Genomic DNA, 21,275 nt, shown 5'->3' with positions numbered 1-21,275 from the left:
GAGAGAGAGAGGGTACAGAGAGAGAGAGAGAGACAGAGACAGAGAGAGAAAATAAGAGAGAGAAAATAATAATGCTGGAGGCAGGAGCTTCTTTTGACACCCTAGCCAAAAGCATCATCTTCTGTCTGTGTGTGTGTAAGCCCTTCAGCTCTGCTGTGTATCACACTGTAATGTCATTTGTCAAAGTGATGTTTATAGCCCGTAGAGGAAGTCAAACTGAGAGAATTGACACCCGGGTTGCATTCCAAATGGCACTCTAAACCCTATAGGCCTCTTCAAAAAGTAATAGGGTGCCATTTGGTGTAGGTATGAGTCTACTGGAGCTCTCTATAGGTCCTGCTGCTCTCACCTCTTTCCACTGCCTGCCATTCATCTATTGGCCCGTGCTCTTCTCTCTCTCTGCTGCCTGTCCTTTCAGCTCTTATTCTGTGTTCCCCTACCAGACTGTGTGTATGGTGCAGTACCATAAGAGTCTTGACACTCTAACCATAGTGAATAGCTTTGTTCTTGGATCTGTCTGACCACAGTGGATGTGTGTGGGGGTCTGCAGGAGACCTTAAGTCTTCTAGTGTTTGTCCACGAATACTGATAGACTACGTTCCAGATGGCACCTTATTCCTTGTATAGTGCACTATGTTTGACTTCAGCTATGTAGGGAATAGGGTGCAATTTATGTTCTGTGATGGCGGGGCCGGCTGTGACAGGTTGTCTCTTCCCATGTCTCAGGTCTATCTGCTCTGTTGAAGCCTGTGGCTTTGGCAGCAGCTTTATGTTTGATCTAGGAGGGGTGTGTATGTACACTACATGACCAAAAGTATATGGACACCTGCTCGTCGAACATTTCATTCCAAAATAATGGGTATTAATATGGAGTTGGTCCCCCCTTTGCTGCCATAACAGCCTCCACTCCTCTAGGAAGACATTCCACTAGATCTGGAACATTGCTGCGGGGACTGGTTTCCATTCAGCCACAAGAGCATTAGTGAGGTCGGGCACTGATGTTGGGTGATTAGGCCTGGCTCACTGTCAGAGTTCCAATTCATCTCAAAGGTGTTCGATGGGGTTGAGGTCAGGGCTATGTGCAGGCCAGTCAAGTTCTTCAACACCAATCTCGGGCAAACCATTTCTGTATGTACCTTGCTTTGTGCACGGGGGCATTGTCATGCCGAAACAGGAAAGGGCCTTCCTCAAACTGTTTCCACAAAGTTGGAACCACAGAATCCTCCACAATGTCATTGTATGCTGTAGCATTAAGATTTCACTTCACTGCAACTAAGGCCAGAACTATGAAACTATGAAAAACAGCCCCAGACCATTATTCCTCTTCCACCAAACTTTACAGTTGTCACTATGCATTCGGGCAGGTAGTGCTCTTCTAGCATCCGCCAAACCCAGGTTCGTTGGACTGCCAGATGGTGAAGCGTGATTCATCACTCCAGAGAACGCATTTCCACTGCTCCAGAGTCGATGCTTGGCATTACACATGATGATCATAGGCTTGTATGCTACTGCTCGGCCATGGAAACCCTTTTCATTAAGTTTTTGTGTGGACGTTGCTTCCAGAGGCAGTTTGGAACACAGTAATGAATGTTGCAACCGAGGACAGATGATTTTTAAGTGTTACGTGCTTCAGCACTCGACGGTCCCATTCTGTGAGCTTTTGAGTGTTGTTGCTCCTAGACATTTCTACTTCACAATAACAGTACTTAAAGGTGACCGGGGCAGCCCTAGCAGGGCAGAAATCTGACAAACTGACTTGTTGGAAAGGTGGCATCCTATGACGGTTCCACATTGAAATGCACTGAGCTCTAATTGGCATGATGTTCTATACCCTCATACTCAACTGGCGGACCGTGGAGCGGATCCGACCCAGAACGTGGTCAAAACGGACCGTCGAGCTTGGACCCCTGGTATCATATAAACACACATAATACATGGAAGAATGCTTACTGGGGATTGCAGCTTTAATAAAACAGCAACATAAAAGGGAGAATGACAGAGGGGTTGAGAGAGAGAGGGTAGAGAGAGAGGGTAGAGAGAGAGGGTAGAGAGAGGGAGAGAGGGAGAGGGTAGAGAGAGAGATAGGGTAGAGAGAGGGTAGAGGGAGAGAGAGAGGGTAGAGAGAGAGTATAGCGACAGAGAGAGAGAGAGGGTAGAGAGACAGAGAGAGAGAGACAGAGAGGGTAGAGAGAGAGAGAGAGGGGGTAGAGAGAGAGAGAGAGAGGAGAGAGAGAGAGAGGAGAGAGAGAGGGTGGAGAGTGAGAGAGAAAGGGGGAGAGAGAGAGAGGGAGAGAGAGAGAGAGGGTAGAGAGAGAGCGAGAGGGAGGGGGTAGAGGGGGAGAGAGAGAGTATAGAGAGAGAGAGAGGGTAGAGAGACAGGGAGAGAGAAAGAGAGAGAGAGAGAGAGGGTAGAGAGACAGAGGGAGAGAGAGAGAGAGAGAGAGAGAGAGAGAGAGAGAGAGAGAGAGAGAGAGAGAGAGAGAGAGGGTAGAGAGACAGAGAGAGAGAGAGAGAGAGTGAGAGCAAGTGACAGCGAGTGACAGAGAGTGAGGGAGAGAGAGAGAAAGAGAGAGGTAAAGCTAGATCAAGGGAGCATTCCAGGATTTGAGAACAGAGCTCCTTCATTGGCCCAGTCCTGTGTGTGTGTTCCTTCATTAGCCCAGTCCTGTGTGTGTGTGTGTGTGTGTGTTCCTTCATTAGCCCAGTCATGTGTGTGTTCCTTCATTAGCCCAGTCCTGTGTGTGTGTGTTCCTTCATTAGCCCAGTCCTGTGTGTGTGTTCCTTCATTAGCCCAGTCCTGTGTGTGTGTGTTCCTTCATTAGCCCAGTCCTGTGTGTGTGTATTCCTTCATTAGCCCAGTCCTGTGTGTGTGTACCTTCATTAGCCCAGTCCTGTGTGTGTGTTCCTTCATTAGCCCAGTCCTGTGTGTGTGTGTTCCTTCTTTAGCCCAGTCCTGTGTGTGTGTTCCTTCATTAGCCCAGTCCTGTGTGTGTGTGTTCCTTCATTAGCCCAGTCCTGTGTGTGTGTTCCTTCATTAGCCCAGTCCTGTGTGTGTGTACCTTCATTAGCCCAGTCCTGTGTGTGTGTGTTCCTTCATTAGCCCAGTCCTGTGTGTGTGTTCCTTCATTAGCCCAGTCCTGTGTGTGTGTTCCTTCATTAGCCCAGTCCTGTGTGTGTGTGTTCCTTCATTAGCCCAGTCCTGTGTGTGTGTGTTCCTTCATTAGCCCAGTCCTGTGTGTGTGTGTTCCTTCATTAGCCCAGTCTTGTGTGTGTGTTCCTTCATTAGCCCAGTCTTGTGTGTGTGTGTTCCTTCATTAGCCCAGTCCTGTGTGTGTGTGTTCCTTCATTAGCCCAGTCCTGTGTGTGTGTGTCCTTCATTAGCCCAGTCCTGTATGTGTGTTCCTTCATTAGCCCAGTCCTGTGTGTGTGTTTCCTTCATTAGCCCAGTCCTGTGTGTGTGTGTTCCTTCATTAGCCCAGTCCTGTGTGTGTGTGTTCCTTCATTAGCCCAGTCCTGTGTGTGTGTTCCTTCATTAGCCCAGTCCTGTGTGTGTGTGTTCCTTCATTAGCCCAGTCCTGTGTGTGTGTGTTCCTTCATTAGCCCAGTCCTGTGTGTGTGTATTCCTTCATTAGCCCAGTCCTGTATGTGTGTTCCTTCATTAGCCCAGTCCTGTGTGTGTGTGTTCCTTCATTAGCCCAGTCCTGTGTGTGTGTTCCTTCATTAGTTCCTTCATTAGCCCAGTCCTGTGTGTGTGTGTTCCTTCATTAGCCCAGTCCTGTGTGTGTGTGTTCCTTCATTAGCCCAGTCCTGTGTGTGTGTTCCTTCATTAGCCCAGTCCTGTGTGTGTGTTTCCTTCATTAGCCCAGTCCTGTGTGTGTGTGTTCCTTCATTAGCCCAGTCCTGTGTGTGTGTGTTTCATTAGCCCAGTCATGTGTGTGTTCCTTCATTAGCCCAGTCCTGTGTGTGTGTGTTCCTTCATTAGCCCAGTCCTGTGTGTGTGTGTTCCTTCATTAGCCCAGTCCTGTGTGTGTGTGTTCCTTCATTAGCCCAGTCCTGTGTGTGTGTTCCTTCATTAGCCCAGTCCTGTGTGTGTGTGTTCCTTCATTAGCCCAGTCCTGTATGTGTGTTCCTTCATTAGCCCAGTCCTGTATGTGTGTTCCTTCATTAGCCCAGTCCTGTGTGTGTGTGTTCCTTCATTAGCCCAGTCCTGTGTGTGTGTGTTCCTTCATTAGCCCAGTCCTGTGTGTGTGTGTTCCTTCATTAGCCCAGTCCTGTGTGTGTGTGTGTTCCTTCATTAGCCCAGTCCTGTGTGTGTGTGTTCCTTCATTAGCCCAGTCCTGTGTAGCTGTGTGTGTGTTCCTTCATTAGTGTGTGTGTTCCTTCATTAGCCCAGTCCTGTGTGTGTGTGTCCTGTTCCTTCATTAGCCCAGTCCTGTGTGTGTGTGTTCCTTCATTAGCCCAGTCTTGTGTGTGTGTGTTCCTTCATTAGCCCAGTCTTGTGTGTGTGTGTTCCTTCATTAGCCCAGTCCTGTGTGTGTGTGTGTTCCTTCATTAGCCCAGTCCTGTGTGTGTGTGTTCCTTCATTAGCCCAGTCCTGTCCTGTGTGTGTGTGTGTTCCTTCATTAGCCCAGTCCTGTGTGTGTGTGTGTTCCTTCATTAGCCCAGTCCTGTGTGTGTGTTTCCTTCATTAGCCCAGTCCTGTGTGTGTGTTCCTTCATTAGCCCAGTCTTGTGTGTGTGTGTTCCTTCATTAGCCCAGTCCTGTATGTGTGTTCCTTCATTAGCCCAGTCCTGTGTGTGTGTGTTCCTTCATTAGCCCAGTCCTGTGTGTGTGTTCCTTCATTAGCCCAGTCCTGTATGCCCAGTCCTGTGTTCCTTCATTAGCCCAGTCTTGTGTGTGTGTTCCTTCATTAGCCCAGTCCTGTGTGTGTGTGTTCCTTCATTAGCCCAGTCCTGTATGTGTGTTCCTTCATTAGCCCAGTCCTGTGTGTGTGTGTTCCTTCATTAGCCCAGTCCTGTGTGTGTGTGTTCCTTCATTAGCCCAGTCCTGTATGTGTGTTCCTTCATTAGCCCAGTCTTGTGTGTGTGTGTTCCTTCATTAGCCCAGTCCTGTATGTGTGTTCCTTCATTAGCCCAGTCCTGTATGTGTGTTCCTTCATTAGCCCAGTCCTGTGTGTGTGTGTTCCTTCATTAGCCCAGTCCTGTATGTGTGTGTTCCTTCATTAGCCCAGTCCTGTATGTGTGTGTTCCTTCATTAGCCCAGTCCTGTATGTGTGTGTCCTTCATTAGCCCAGTCCTGTGTGTGTGTTCCTTCATTAGCCCAGTCCTGTGTGTGTGTGTTCCTTCATTAGCCCAGTCCTGTGTGTGTGTGTTCCTTCATTAGCCCAGTCCTGTATGTGTGTGTTCCTTCATTAGCCCAGTCCTGTGTGTGTGTGTTCCTTCATTAGCCCAGTCCTGTGTGTGTGTTCCTTCATTAGCCCAGTCCTGTATGTGTGTGTGTTCCTTCATTAGCCCAGTCCTGTGTGTGTGTGTTCCTTCATTAGCCCAGTCCTGTGTGTGTGTGTTCCTTCATTAGCCCAGTCAATCTCAGAGTGCTGTCATATAATCAATGGGATCTCAGTAGTTTCATCATGTTTAAACCCATTTCATCAAAGGGATCAGATCTGACTCACTGGATTCTCTCGACTCGATGACTGATCAAATTTCATCACATCTCATCCTGCTCAACCAATAAGGCTTTGCTTTGCTGCAAATGAGGCTTCAGGCTGGGCGCTACTTTTGACCAGAGCCATGTGAGCCATATGAGACCTGTTTGAAAGTAGTGCACTATATAAGGAATAGGGTGCAATTTGGGACACATCTCCAGTCAGTCAGTTTGTGAGCTCCATGCTCTACGGGGCCCCTGGACTGCCTAACTGGACTGAGTCACAGCCAATCAGCTTGCAGTTCATTAAGTTACTGGTCAGCCTGCTTTCATTAACAACTCTGGTCTTAATCTGCTAATAGTGTTGGACAGACGGACGGGCAGACTGGACTGGACTGGACACCTCACTGACTAATTGACATATACTCTCCGTTATCTGACTAACTGACATATACTCTCCGTTATCTGACTAACTGACATATACTCTCCGTTATCTGACTAACTGACATAAACTCTCCGTTATCTGACTAATTGACATATACTCTCCGTTATCTGACTAACTGACATATACTCTCCGTTATCTGACTAACTGACATATACTCTCCGTTATCTGACTAACTGACATATACTATCCGTTATGAGACTAACTGACATGTACTCTCCGTTATCTGACTAACTGACATATACTCTCCGTAATCTGACTAATTGACATAAACTCTCCATTATCTGACTGACATGTACTCTCCGTTATCTGACTGACATATCCTCTCCGTTATCTGACTAACTGACATATACTATCCGTTATGAGACTAACTGACATATATACTCTCCGTTATGAGACTAACTGACATGTACTCTCCGTTATCTGACTAACTGACATATACTCTCCGTAATCTGACTAATTGACATAAACTCTCCGTTATCTGACTAACTGACATGTACTCTCCGTTATCTGACATGTACTCTCCGTTATCTGACTAACTGACATATACTCTCCGTTATCTGACTAACTGACATATACTCTCCGTTATCTGACTAATTGACATATACTCTCCGTTATCTGACTAACTGACATATACTCTCCGTAATCTGACTAATTGACATATACTCTCCGTTATCTGACATATACTCTCCGTTATCTGACTAACTGACATATACTCTCCGTTATCTGACTAATTGACATATACTCTCCGTTATCTGACTAATTGACATTTACTCTCCGTTATCTGACTAATTGACATATACTCTCCGTTATCTGACTAACTGACATATACTCTCCGTTATGAGACTAACTGACATGTACTCTCCGTTATCTGACTAACTGACATATACTCTCCGTAATCTGACTAATTGACATAAACTCTCCATTATCTGACTGAATGTACTCTCCGATCTGATACATATCCTCTCCGTTATCTGACTAACTGACATATACTATCCGTTATGAGACTAACTGACATATATACTCTCCGTTATCTGACTAACTGACATGTACTCTCCGTTATCTGACTAACTGACATATACTCTCCGTAATCTGACTAATTGACATAAACTCTCCGTTATCTGACTAACTGACATATACTCTCCGTTATCTGACATGTACTCTCCATTATCTGACTAACTGACATATACTCTCCGTTATCTGACTAATTGACATATACTCTCCATTATCTGACTAACTGACATATACTCTCCGTTATCTGACTAATTGACATATACTCTCCGTTATCTGACTAATTGACATATACTCTCCGTTATCTGACTAATTGACATATACTCTCCGTTATCTGACTAACTGACATATACTCTCCGTTATCTGACTAATTGACATATACTCTCCGTTATCTGACTAACTGACATATACTATCCGTTATGAGACTAACTGACATATACTCTCCGTTATGAGACTAACTGACATGTACTCTCCGTTATCTGACTAACTGACATATACTCTCCGTTATCTGACTAATTGACATATACTCTCCGTTATCTGACTAACTGACATATACTCTCCGTAATCTGACTAACTGACATGTACTCTCCGTTATCTGACTAACTGACATGTACTCTCCGTTATCTGACATGTACTCTCCGTTATCTGACTAAGTGACATATACTCTCCGTTATCTGACTAACTGACATATACTCTCCGTTATCTGACTAACTGACATATACTCTCCGTTATCTGACTAACTGACATATACTCTCCGTAATCTGACTAATTGACATATACTCTCCGTTATCTGACTAATTGACATATACTCTCCGTTATCTGACTTACTGACATATACTCTCCGTTATCTGACTAATTGACATATACTCTCCGTTATCTGACTAACTGACATATACTATCCGTTATGAGACTAACTGACATGTAATCTCCGTTATCTGACTAACTGACATATACTCTCCGTAATCTGACTAATTGACATAAACTCTCCATTATCTGACTGACATGTACTCTCCGTTATCTGACTGACATATCCTCTCCGTTATCTGACTAACTGACATATACTATCCGTTATGAGACTAACTGACATATACTCTCCGTAATCTGACTAATTGACATAAACTCTCCGTTATCTGACTAACTGACATATACTCTCCGTTATCTGACTAACTGACATATACTCTCCGTTATCTGACTAACTGACATATACTCTCCGTAATCTGACTAATTGACATAAACTCTCCGTTATCTGACTAACTGACATATACTCTCCGTTATCTGACATGTACTCTCCGTTATCTGACTAAGTGACATATACTCTCCGTTATCTGACTAACTGACATATACTCTCCATTATCTGACTAACTGACATATACTCTCCGTTATCTGACTAATTGACATATACTCTCCGTTATCTGACTAATTGACATATACTCTCCGTTATCTGACTAACTGACATATACTCTCCGTAATCTGACTAATTGACATATACTCTCCGTTATCTGACTAATTGACATATACTCTCCGTTATCTGACTAACTGACATATACTCTCCGTTATGAGACTAACTGACATGTACTCTCCGTTATCTGACTAACTGACATATACTCTCCGTAATCTGACTAATTGACATAAACTCTCCATTATCTGACTGACATGTACTCTCCGTTATCTGACTGACATATCCTCTCCGTTATCTGACTAACTGACATATACTCTCCGTTATGAGACTAACTGACATGTACTCTCCGTTATCTGACTAACTGACATATACTCTCCGTAATCTGACTAATTGACATAAAGTCTCCGTTATCTGACTAACTGACATGTCCTCTCCGTTATCTGACTAACTGACATATATTCTCCGTTATGAGACTAACTGACATGTACTCTCCGTTATCTGACTAACTGACATATACTCTCCGTTATGTGACTAACTGACATGTACTCTCCGTTACTAACTGACTATACTGACTGACTAACTGACATATACTCTCCGTTATCTGACTAACTGACATATACTCTCCGTTATCTGACTAACTGACATATACTCTCCGTTATCTGACTAACTGACATATACTCTCCGTTATCTGACTAACTGACATATACTCTCCGTTATCTGACTAACTGACATATACTCTCCGTTATCTGACTAATTGACATATACTCTCCGTTATCTGACTAACTGACATATACTCTCCGTTATCTGACTAATTGACATATACTCTCCGTTATCTGACTAACTGACATATACTCTCCGTTATCTGACTAACTGACATATACTCTCCGTTGTCTTTGGATAGCATTTTGACCCTTTGAGCCATCTAGGCTACCCAAACGCCACGCCACGCTCACATATGTTAGTGTCTTCTCTGCAATGAGTCTTGATCTGAGTACCTCTGATTGTTCCCCAGAAACCGATGGGTTGGGACAGAACCAGAACACACATGGGGTAAAGCAGTGTTTGGAAAATGTGTCATTGGCATTGGTACTCTGATTGGTTAGAGACGATCCAATTGCTGATGACTTTTGTACAACACCTCTCATTTTGACGTTACCACAAATTACTGCAACGATGGCAGTACGAAGCGAACATAGAGCAGCGAAATAATTCAGTTTGAGTCATCAGGCAAATCTAGGGGGAGAGCAGTTTGCAACATTCATATACTTTTACATACATTATATTCTGACCTTTACTTGATTATATCCTCTGGTAGCCCCTCTCATTCACATGATACACCCTCACATGGACACACATGGAGCAGAGCATCCCCTGCTTAGAGGGAGCATACCCATCTGAAGAGGCTAATTGGGTTTCTGGGGCCGGTGCATGTGGGTTGTCCCTAGCTAAGGGGATGGATGTCCTTGTGCCCTGGGGCCTTGTTAGGGTCTGGTTATATGAACCTTGCTGCAGCCTGACTGGGGCTGTGTTCACTGTGGGTACAGGGATGATTAGTGGCTCTGAAAGCCATCCCTTCACATACCAGAACCAGGACAACCTACTTACTAGTCAGTCTCCTCTGTGTGCTGTCACTATCATGCTGTGGGCAGTGTGCTTGGCGTGTGTGTGTCTGTGAAAGCATGGCTGCTCTCAGTGTGAGATGTTGCTAACCAGTTACCAGGCTGGTCTATGCCACCGCACCATCTGCAGTTGTGAGGAAACAAAGAGGACAGGGTAGCATTATACTTCTGTAATTATGACACCCCTCTCTCTCTCTCTCTCTCTCTCTCTCTCTCTCTCTCTCTCTCTCTCTCGATCTTTCTCTAGGTCTCTGAAAGTGTTCTCCTCTGTGTGCTGAAAGGAAAACGGTTAACCTCTTCTCCTTCCTCTCTCACCAGGTAAGTCTCTCTCTCTCACTCACAATGTATGTCTCGCTCTCTCTCTCCCTCTGTGTGATATATTTCTGTGTATATTTCTTATGTATGAAGCTGCAAAGATGCTGCGTCACTGTGCCTGTTTCTCTGGCATCTGAAGAATCTCTATCTCTCTCTGTAGGGGAGCTACCGAGCTAGCTGTGACAGCTACAGGAAGCACTGGCATATTGCTGCTCTCCTTTCTCATCAATCTCTCTCTCTATCTGCTGATGTTCTTTCTCAAGCCCTCTCATCAATCTCTCTCTCTCTCTCTCGTTCTTTCTCACACCCTCTCATTTACTGCCTTCTGTTTCAATGTTTGTGTTTGGCATAATTATTGAGGATCATGTAGTTGTAGCCAAACGAGGTATGTTTTATCACAGCAGCATACTGTTATTACGTTTTATGTTTTGGCATTGAGAGGGCCTTTTGAGTGTGTGTGTTGGGGGGAGACACACACGGTCTGTGCCAAAATGACAGTGAAGGAGACTGTCTAGACGCACACATCCCAGCCAGGATTCTCTCTCGTTGGTGTATGGTGGAGGACAGAACACACACGACTCCCTCTAGGTTCAGATCAGAAGGAGCAGGTGGATCATTTCTTATGGTTCGCTGCAGGTATGTTTTTTTTCCCTTTGGCAACCTATGTCCTATGTAGTGCACTACTTATTTAGGTCACGGTCGAAAGGAGTGCACTATGTAGGGATTAGGGTGCCATTTCAGATGTAGCCTTAGTCTTCTCGTTAGATATTTTGTAACAGCTCCCTTCATGTTGAACTGTTCCAGGTGGTTGTTGACATTCAGGCAGATTTCACTTCTGCTAATATGTCCTTCATCCCCGTCACACACAAAATGCCTGAGCACTGAGTATCGATTAGGCATTTCTCTCTCTCTCTCTCTCTCTCTCTCTCTCTCTCTCTCTCTCTCTCTCTCTCTCTCTCTCTCTCTGTCTTTGTCTCTGTCTCTGTCCCTCCCGCTCTCCCTTCATCCAGCCCTCCCATGAGTGAAATCAGCAGTGACATTTCTGATGAACTATTCGTTTAGCCTCTTTCCTCTCTGTCACCCAGCCCCCTCTGAAGCAGCATAGAGGCAGGCACACACATAACCAATCAATGGGGAGTGGATTGGACCTAAAGAGAGGCCCACAGCCCCAATTAGACCCTCTGAGCTGTCTTTCAGAACACATTTTACAATGTGTGTGTGTGTGTGTGTGTGTGTGTGTGTGTGTGTGTGTGTGTGTGTGTGTGTGTGTGTGTCAGCTGAAACCTCCAAAAATGTTCTCGATGTATTTCTATATATATTTATACATCAAATGGTCGACTATATCCTACTATGTTCTCCAGCACATTGACTCAGTGTAAAAGTATTGCCATGTAAAGCCTCAGGAGAGCCAAGTCTTTGCTGATGGTCTTCTATTTGTCATATTGCCTTTGTCACCTCATTTGTCACTGTGCTGTGTGTGTGTGTGTGTGTGTGTGTGTGTGTGTCTGTGTGTGTGTGTGTGTGTGTGTGTGTGTGTGTGTGTGTGTGTGTGTGTGTGTGTGTGTGTGTGTGTGTGCGTGCGTGCGTGCGAGCAGAGGTAGCTAACTGGTTACTTTGTCGAAACAGCCACTGTAGCAGGTGGGGCAATGATGTAATGTCCTAGACAAGGCCCTCTTTGGTCTCTATTACCCCCCCCTCTCTCTCTCCCTCTCCCTTTCTCTCCCTCTCCCTCCCTCTCTCTGTCATTCTCCCTCTCCCCTTCCCACCTTCTCTTTATACCCCCTCTCTCTCTCCCTCTCCCTTTCTCTCCCTCTCCCTCCCTCCCTCTCTCTTTCATTCTCCCTCTCCCCTTCCCACCTTCTCTTTATACCCCCACTCTCTCTCTTCCCCCTTCTCTCCCTCTCCCTCCCTCTCTCTGTCATTCTCCCTCTCCCCTTTCCCTCCTCTATATAACCCCCTCTCTCTCCCTTCCCCCTTTTCTCCCTCTCCCTCCCTCTCTTTGTCATTCTCCCTCTCCCCTTCCCACCTTCTCTTTATACCCCCTCTCTCTCTCTTTCCCCTTCTCTCCCTCCCTCTCTCTGTCATTCTCCCTCTCCCCTTTCGCTCCTTCTCTATATACCCCCCCCCTCTCTCCCTTCCTCCTTCACTCCCTCTCCCTCACCATTCTGATAAGCAGGAAAATGGGTTCCTGGTCTGTACCCATAGCTTGATGGTCTGGCACCTTGCAGAAAGTAAATTACAGTCATGGGGAGGAAGTACTAGGCCTAATACACATCTTAAAGCTCAGACACACTGGTAGTGTTTGCCGGCCGAGAGTACTTAGCACCTCTAAACAGAGTGCCTTCCATAATTAGCCAACCTTGTGCAAAACGATTCTACATGTAGAAACGGGTGAAAATGTCAGCAGTCAGGCACCCACCGACGGGGTGGTCCCTAAAATACACTGCTCCATCAGCAAATGAACAAATGGTGAACGAACGGTAGACTGTGTTTTCTCCACCTACTCACTCTCTGTAGGCCTACCCTGTGTGGTCTCTCTGCTGGAGGCGTAGTGATGGGGGGTGAAATTATCCCATGAAATTATCCCATGGAGGCCTGGTGGGTTGATAATAATATTATATTGATGCAGCGTGAAGTAAAGAGCCCCTGGGGGTGAAGATGACTTACTAGAGGGAGAGGAAGTCACACCGGGTCATCACATACATCTCTATTTACACAGGGTGATCCCAGTGTATGATCCCATGGTGTGTGTGTGTGTGTGTGTGTGTGTGTGTGTGTGTGTGTGTGTGTGTGTGTGTGTGTGTGTGTGTGTGTGTGTGTGTGTGTGTGTGTGTGTGTGTGTGTGTGTGTGTGTGTGTGTGTGTGTGTGTGTGTGTGTGTGTGTGTGCGTGCGTGCGTGCGCGTGTGTTTTAGACGGGGAGGCTGCGCTGAGTGTGATGCACTAATCGAACATTAGAACTACTCTCAGGGCTGTGTAGGCTGCCTGCCATGTAGAATCTAGTGCATTGGACTGCGGTTCTCCAATATAACCTCATCTGGAGTTATTTGTGTGAACTTACAGTATGTAGTCATCATTGTTTGGATGCAGAAGAGTTACTCCAGTAGCTACTGTCACTAGAAAGGTTTGCAATTTGATGTCTGTACACCTAATGTCACACTAGGGTTTGCATGGGGTTGCAGTTCATGTCTGTCACTGATATACCTAGTGTGTTCATTTACAATGAGCTGTCAAGTAAACAAGCATCCAAACCAAGTCATCTAAGGCAACAGCATATCTGGAGTCATCCTCCAAGGAGTCTGGAAGTGCAAACAAGCTTTCTTTTGCAACTCTACGGCAGTGAGAGATCAATTCCTCTTTTCTTCTTTGGGAGAAAGAGAGGGATAGAGAGAGAGAGGAGAGGGAAAGAGAGATTGGACAGATAAGAGAGAGAAAGAAAGAGATGAAGGGAGAGAGAGGAGAGAGAGAGAGAGAGAGAGAGATGAAGGGAGAGAGGAGAGAGGAGAGAGGAGAGAGGAGAGAGAGAGAGCGAGAGAGAGAGATTGTAAATTCATGAGATTTCCTGTAAAAAATACAATAGTTGTCCCCACTGTATAAACTACTCTACCTACAGTACTGCAGCATGTTTTAGCAGCTTCTCACGTGAAAGCCTGAAACACACAGGGTGTATGATCTCTCAGGTTGCAAGCGAGGAGGAGTGTGTGACGTAAACACGTCGCCTGGCGCGTGAAGACCAGGCAAACAGCATGACTGTGAGTCTGTCCTCAGAGTCGCGTATTTAAGATCACTGCAGTAGAGAAAGAGGATGAGACAACAGTTCACAGGGTGATGCTGGGTGCATGCTAACAACCATCTGTCGTATTCCTACTGCAAGAGAGATGAGCCAAGATGGAATCAGAAACACAAAGATTGTCAACGTAAGGATTCTCTGTCTGGGGCTCTTGTTCTATTTAATTGTGTGTGGGGGGTTCAAGGGAAAGTGAGCCGTCTTGTGAAGTGTACTATGTGAAGTGGGAGAGGATGGGAATGGAATTGAGGATGGGCCAGTCTACCATGCTCTCTAGGATTAGATAGATCTGTCTGGAGTAGATCTGTCAGGCTGTCTCTCAGATAGGATGGGATTAATATTGATGAACTCAGTGCAACTTGTCTAACTTCACTCTGGTTCCAATGGCTCACTGGGTTATAGCCTGGTGCTATCAAGCAGTATGTATTTGATTCCCTCATGGGCCATCACTGTCAATGGGGAATTGGGGGGGGGTTAACAAGACACAGATGACGCAGTCTCTCTTGCACTCCACACTGCCCTCTCCCACCTGGACAAGAGACATACCTATGTGAGAATGCTGTTCATTGACTACAGCTCAGCATTCAACACTATAGTGCCCTCCAAGCTCATCACTAAGCTAAGGACTCTGAGACTGAACACCTTCCTCTGCAACTGGTTCCTGACAGGATGCCCCCAGGTGGTGAGGGTAGGCAACAACATATTCGCCACGCTGATCCTCACCGCGTCCCGGGTCCCCTCAGGGGTGTTTGATTAGTCCCCTCCTGTACTCCCTGTTCATTCACGACTTGAACACCAACATACATTTTGCTGATGACACGACGGTGGTAGGCCTGATCACTGACGACGATGAGACAGCCTATAGGGAAGATGTCAGAGACCTGGCAGTGAGTTGCCAGGACAAGAACCTCTCCCTAAACATCAGCAAGACAATGGAGCTGGTCGTGGACTACAGGAAACGGAGGGCCGAGCACTCCCCCATCGACAGGGCTGTAGTGGAGCAGATCGAGAGCTTCAAGTTCCTCGGCATCCACATCACTAAAGATGTATCATGGTCCACACACCAACACAGTTGTGAAGAGGGCACGACAATGCCTTTTCCCCCTCAGCAGGCTGAAAAGTTTTGGCATGGGCCCGCTGATCCTCAAATAGTTCTACAGCAGCACCATTGAGAGCATCCTGCCTGGCATCCGACCGCAAGACGCAACAGAGGGGAGTGCACACGGCCCAGAACATCACTTGGGCCGAGCTCCCTGGCATCCAGGACCTTCAAAAGAAGGCCTTAAAGATTGTCAAAGACTCCAGCCACTCAAGTCATTTTCTCTGCTGCCGTACGGTAAGCGGCACCAAGTCTGGAACCAACAGGACCCTGAACAGCTTCTACCGCCAAGCCAGAAGACTGCTAAATAGTTAGTTAAATAGTAATCAAATAACTACCCGGACTATCTGCATTGACTCTATCTGCTTCTGCATTTTTTTTTACATACACTGCTGCTACTGTTAATTATCTATATACATATATATAGTTATATGTAGATACTGTATCTACCTCGTACCCCTGCATATCGATTTGGTACTGGTACCCTGTGTACATAGCCAAGTTATCATTATTCATTGTGCATATATTATTACTTTTCTGTTATTTCTCTATTAGCTTTCACTCTACATTGTTGGGAATGGCCCGTATTTCAGCATTTCACTGTTAGTCTACACGTGTTGTTTATGAAGCATGTGACAAATCCAATTTCATTTGACAACAATACCAGACAACAACCCACACAACACAACATGCCACCAGGGAACTGGGCTGACTGAAGTGAAAGTAACCTTAATACATTTTAAAAATAAAATAAAAAGTTGTATTTTTTTTACCTTTATTTAACTAGGCTAGTCAGTTAGGAACAAATTCTATTTTCAATGATGGCCTAGGAACATTGGGTTAACTGCCTTGTTCAGGAGCAGAACAACAGATTTTTATCTTGTCAGCTCAGGGATTTGATCTTGCAACCTTTCGGTTACAAGTCCAACGCTGTAACCACTAGGCTTCCTGTTTTAATACATGTTCATATACATGTGAAAATTAAATGTTTGTTTCTTTCTAACTTCTGGGAGGGAAATGGATTACATCTCTTGCCAAGGTATGAAATAAACAAACACAAGGTTTTTGGACTGTGCTCAGTAAGGGGAAATCTTTTGGATGAGAACATTGTTCGCTCTCTCTCTCCCACTTACTCTCTGTTTGTATGTACACACTTGACTGTCTATACCTTGCCTAAATGTGTATGTTCGTGTACTATAGTATATTAGTCCATTCTTACTTAAACTTATCCACCCTTTCTTCTTTCCAGGTGTGAATAGGAAGTTGTCCCTTGTTATTGTGTCTTTCCTTGGTCATCTCTGTCCTGTCCCGTACTGTACTTCTGACGATAGAGAACGTGTCTGCACAGACCTTGACTCACCACCGGGAGTCCCACACCGGCTTACCAGGTAAACCAAGCCTCACAATGCTGATCAATGGTTGTCCCATCGACGTGATTGGGATTTGCCCTTTTCCACTATCTCTAATTGAGGGAGAGAGAGAAAAATAGTGAAAACACAAATAAAAAATATAGCTGCAAACAGCAATGAACGGGGTTCACATTTTGAAAGAAAGAATGCAAGATCAGTTGGATAACAAAGCAAGCACTCTATCATGTAGGAACTATCTTCCTTTATGTGCAATCAGTGAAAGCATTACCATGTTGATTTCTCAATACCACAAGGATGACGCAAGTGACATTTAGACTAGTGCTGTAGGTTGGTTATCTTTGAATGTAGCAGGTAGTCATTTATAAAGTCATGACTTAATGTTAATTCATTTACTAATTCTGGGTTCAATTGGATTAATGAATTCTGGGACTTCATTTTGTGAAAATCTGTTTGTGTACATGATTTATATCTCAATTGGTACACTCCACATTAGCATTCCAAAATACATTAGCATACCAAAATACAATACACTTTCACAGCTGTAATACACTGACTGCACAATCGGCATGGACTTCTGGTTTCTAATTTTCCTGGATAAAATATCCACTTTTCACTACATTCAGACCACATAATAGGACAACAATATGTGATTATACAGATAAGTAATCACGCCATTTCACATTGTTTGTCTACGTCATTTATATCTAACATTAATTTGTACGAGACAAAGTCCACATGATAAATATTATTGCTCTTGTATCATATGGTGACACTGGTGCCAATGACATCTATAGTGCCACCAACTGGTCTGGTGCAGCCATCTAAGATTGCAGTTACTTATATTCACACAGCTTCTAATGACATGTACATAAGGTTTAACTACCACAGTTCATGGCCCCATGGCCATCGGTTCTGTTTTCATAGCCCTGGTGTGATATGGTGCCATCTAGTGGTGTAGCGTGTCTGACTTTGAATGCAGCAACTAATCATTCTCAAATTCATTATAAGCTAATTCATTGAGTCTATATACCAAATCTGGAGTCAATCTGACTTATGGTTCATGTGAAGAAGACTTTTGAAATTATTTTTAACATTAGCATATGTGCTAACATATATCTATAGGTACATATGGTTCATGAGGAGATGATTGCAGATGATTTTGAGCATAAATATTACATACAGTGCAAACAGAAAGCATTCACACCCCTTTACTTGTTCCACATTGGTTGTGTTTCAAGTTGGGAATAAAATGTATTTAATTGCCTTTATTTTATGTCAATGATCTACACAAAATACACTAATATCAATGTGGCAGCGATTGCAGCAGTGAGTTTTTCTGGGTAAGTCTCTAAGAGCTTTGCATATATGGATTGTACAATATTTGCAAGCTTTGTCAAGTTGGTTGTTGATCATTCCTAGACACCCAGTTTCACGTCTTGCCATAGATTTTCAAGTCAGTGTATATTTTGTCTTGTGTTTAGGTTATTGTCCTGCTGAAAAGTTCATTTATCACCCACTGTTGGAAGCAGACTGAACCAGGTTTTCCTATAGGATTTTGCCAGTGCTTAGCTCTATTCCATTTATTTTTATACTAAAAAAACTCCCTAGTCCTTTCTGATGACAAGCAGACATCTCAGCTTGCATGTCGGCCCACCACCTCAAGCTCAACTGCGAAAAGACGGAGCTGCTCTTCCATCTGGGGAAGGCCTGCCTGCTCAAAAACCTCTCCGTCATGATTGCCAACTCCCCAGTGTCACCCTCCCAGAGTGCAAAGACTCTTGGTGTGACCCTGGCCAACACCCTGTCGTTCTCTGCAAACATCAAAGCAGTGACTCGCTCCTGCAGGTTCATGCTCTTCAACATCCGTAGAGTACGACCCTACCTCACACAGGAAGCGGCACAGGTCCTAATCTTGGCACTTGGCATCTCCCGTCTGGACTACTGCAACACGCTGTTGGCTGGGCTTCTCGCTTGTGCCATCAAACCCCTGCAACTTATCCAGAATGCTGCAGCCCTCCTGGTTATCAACCTTCCCAATTTCTCCCATGTCACCCTGACACTCTACTGACTTCCAGTCGAAGCTCACATCAACTACAAGACCATAGTGCTTGCCTAAAGAGCAGCAAAAGGAACTCCCCCTCCCTACCTTCAGGCTATTCTCAAACCCTACACCCCAACTCAAGGACTCCATTCTGCCATCTCTGGTCTCTTTTTCCACCCACCCCAGCACGAGGTGCAGCTGTGTAATGATCATGCGGTTTAATCAGCTTCTTGGTGTGCCACAACAGTCAGATGGATGGATTATCTTGGCAAAGGAGAAATGCTCACTAACAGTGATGTAAACAAATTTGCACACAAAATTTGAGTCGAAACACCACATTTGGAGTGAATCTGACTTTTAGTCCATGAGAATAATACTTTCTATGACTATTTTAAGCATTAGCGTTACATAGTCAAACAAGTAAATTGGTTCCTTATTTTTTAAGATATCAATGCCAAGCGTAACATGCTTCATTAACCTGATAGGCCTCTGTGGAGTGGGTTTACAAAGGAATCTAAATGGACATGTATAATCAGATTTACAGATTCATCAATAACTCAGCCATCTCTTAACCAATCCCTGAGCTTTTCTTTAACTAAGTCAAGATTTTAATCAAACCTTTATTTAACAAGGCGTACATAGCAAAGGGTGTTTGTTGGACCTTATAATAGCCAATAGGCCAATCGGTGCCATTTTTTTGGACCAATTTACTCATGGCCTCTAGTTTCTGTGCGCCAAATTAGAAAAAAAAGTTACCAATCTATGCTTGAGATATTTGATTATGTCAAGGAAAAAATAAGAAAAAGAACTAAGAGAATAATTGTGAATCCCTAAAAATAGAGCTAGCGACAGGGAGAGAGACAGAGAGAGACAGAGAGAGACAGAGAGAGAGACAGAGAGTGAGACAGAGAGAGACAGAGAGAGAGACAGAGAAAGACAGCGAGAGGCAGAGAGAGACAGACTGTGAAATGGTGTAAAATGGCTATGTGTGGGTGGGTGCATGTGTGAGTGTCTGTTGTTTCTGTAGCCTTCCCAATGCTAGGAGCCATGAGTGGGCTGAAGAGAAGAGCTGCTCCACCAGAGGAAGTGAACATGACGCACGACCATGAAACCCAAACAAAACAAAAAAACGTTATATACACACTCTCTCTTTGTTATTCTAGCTCAGGCACAGGCTGGCATTTGCTGCTGCTAACCTCTGTGCTTGCTTGTGTGAGTGCCTGCGTGCGTGTCTGCATGCGCATGTGGGTGTAAATGTTTAAGTGAGTATGTGTGTAGGCTTGTGTGTGTGTGTTCGTGTGGTTTTGTGTGTGTAAATGTTACAGTGAGTGAGTGTGTGTGTGTGTGGGTGGGTGGGTCGGTGTGTAAATGTTTAAGTGAGTGTATGTGAGCTCACGCTTGTTACCGTTTGTGCGCTAGCATTTGTGTGTTTGTGTGTGTGTGTGTGTGTATGTGTGTGTGCGGCAGACTCGAACTTGTGTGTGCATAGTGGCCAGTAATATTTTATACAGTTGAAGTCGGAAGTTTACATACACTTAAGTTGGAGTCATTAAACCTCGTTTTTCAACCACTCCACAAATTTCTTGTTAATAACAAACTATAGTTTTGCAAGTCAGTTAGGACATCTACTTTGTGCATGACACAAGTCGTTTTTCCAACAATTGTTTACAGACAGATTATTTCACTTATAATTCACTGTATCACCATTCCAGTGGGTCAGAAGTTTACATACACTACGTTGACTGTGCCTTTAAACAGCTTGGAAACAGCTTCCAGAAAATGATGTAATGGCTTTAGAAGCTTCTGATAGGCTAATTGAAATAATTTGAGTCAATTGGAGGTGTACCTGTGGATGTATTCCAAGGCCTACCTTCAAATCCAGTGCCTCTTTGCTTGACATAATGGGAAAATCTAAAGAAATCAGCCCAAAAATTGTATACCTCCACAAGTCTGGTTCATCGTTGGGAGCAATTTCCAAACGCATTAATGTATCACATTCATCTGTACAAACAATAGTACGCAAGTATAAAGACCATGGGACCACACAGCCATCATCCCACTCAAGAAGGAAACGTGCTCTTTCTCCTAGAGATGAATGTACTTTGGTGCAGAAGTGCAAATCAATCCCAGAACAACAGCAACCTTGTGAAGATGCTGGAGAAAGCAGGTACAAACGTATCGATATCCACAGTAAAATGAGTCCTATATCGACATAACCTGAAAGGCCACTCAGCAAGGAAGAAGCCACTGCTCCAAAACCGCCATTAAAAAGCCAGACTATGGTTTGCAACTGCACATGGGGACAAAGATGGTACTTATTTGAGAAATGTCCTCTGGTCTGATGAAACAAAAATAGAACGGTTTGGCCATAATGACCATCGTTGTGTTTGGAGGAAAAAGGGGGAGGCTAGCAAGCCGAAGAACACCATCCTAACTGTGAAACACGGGGGCAGCATCATGTTGTGGTGGTGCTTTGCTGCAGGAGGGACTGGTGCACTTCACAAAATAGATGGCATCACGAGGAAGGATAATTATGAGGATATATTGAAGT

General features: G+C 44.6%; 1 protein-coding gene across 14 annotated transcripts in view; it reads left to right on the top strand.

Moving 5' to 3' along the window:
* The window catches only part of map2 (microtubule-associated protein 2), a 134,690-nt gene that overhangs the window by 34,929 nt on the left and 78,486 nt on the right, over positions 1–21,275 (top strand). For 13 of the 14 annotated variants that reach the window (XM_042319677.1, XM_042319685.1, XM_042319682.1 and 10 more), the window contains exons 2-3: positions 10,362–10,432; positions 16,563–16,701. The gene's annotated coding sequence lies outside the window, so the exon portion shown is untranslated. The remainder of the gene's footprint in view (positions 1–10,361; positions 10,433–16,562; positions 16,702–21,275) is intronic. The other variant, XM_042319673.1, reaches the window with a different exon arrangement.

Source organism: Oncorhynchus tshawytscha, linkage group LG03, assembly GCF_018296145.1.
Source record: "Oncorhynchus tshawytscha isolate Ot180627B linkage group LG03, Otsh_v2.0, whole genome shotgun sequence".
NCBI lineage: Eukaryota > Metazoa > Chordata > Actinopteri > Salmoniformes > Salmonidae > Oncorhynchus > Oncorhynchus tshawytscha.
The sequence above is the reverse complement of the archived record's forward strand: the minus strand, read 5'-3'. Positions and strand labels throughout refer to the sequence as shown.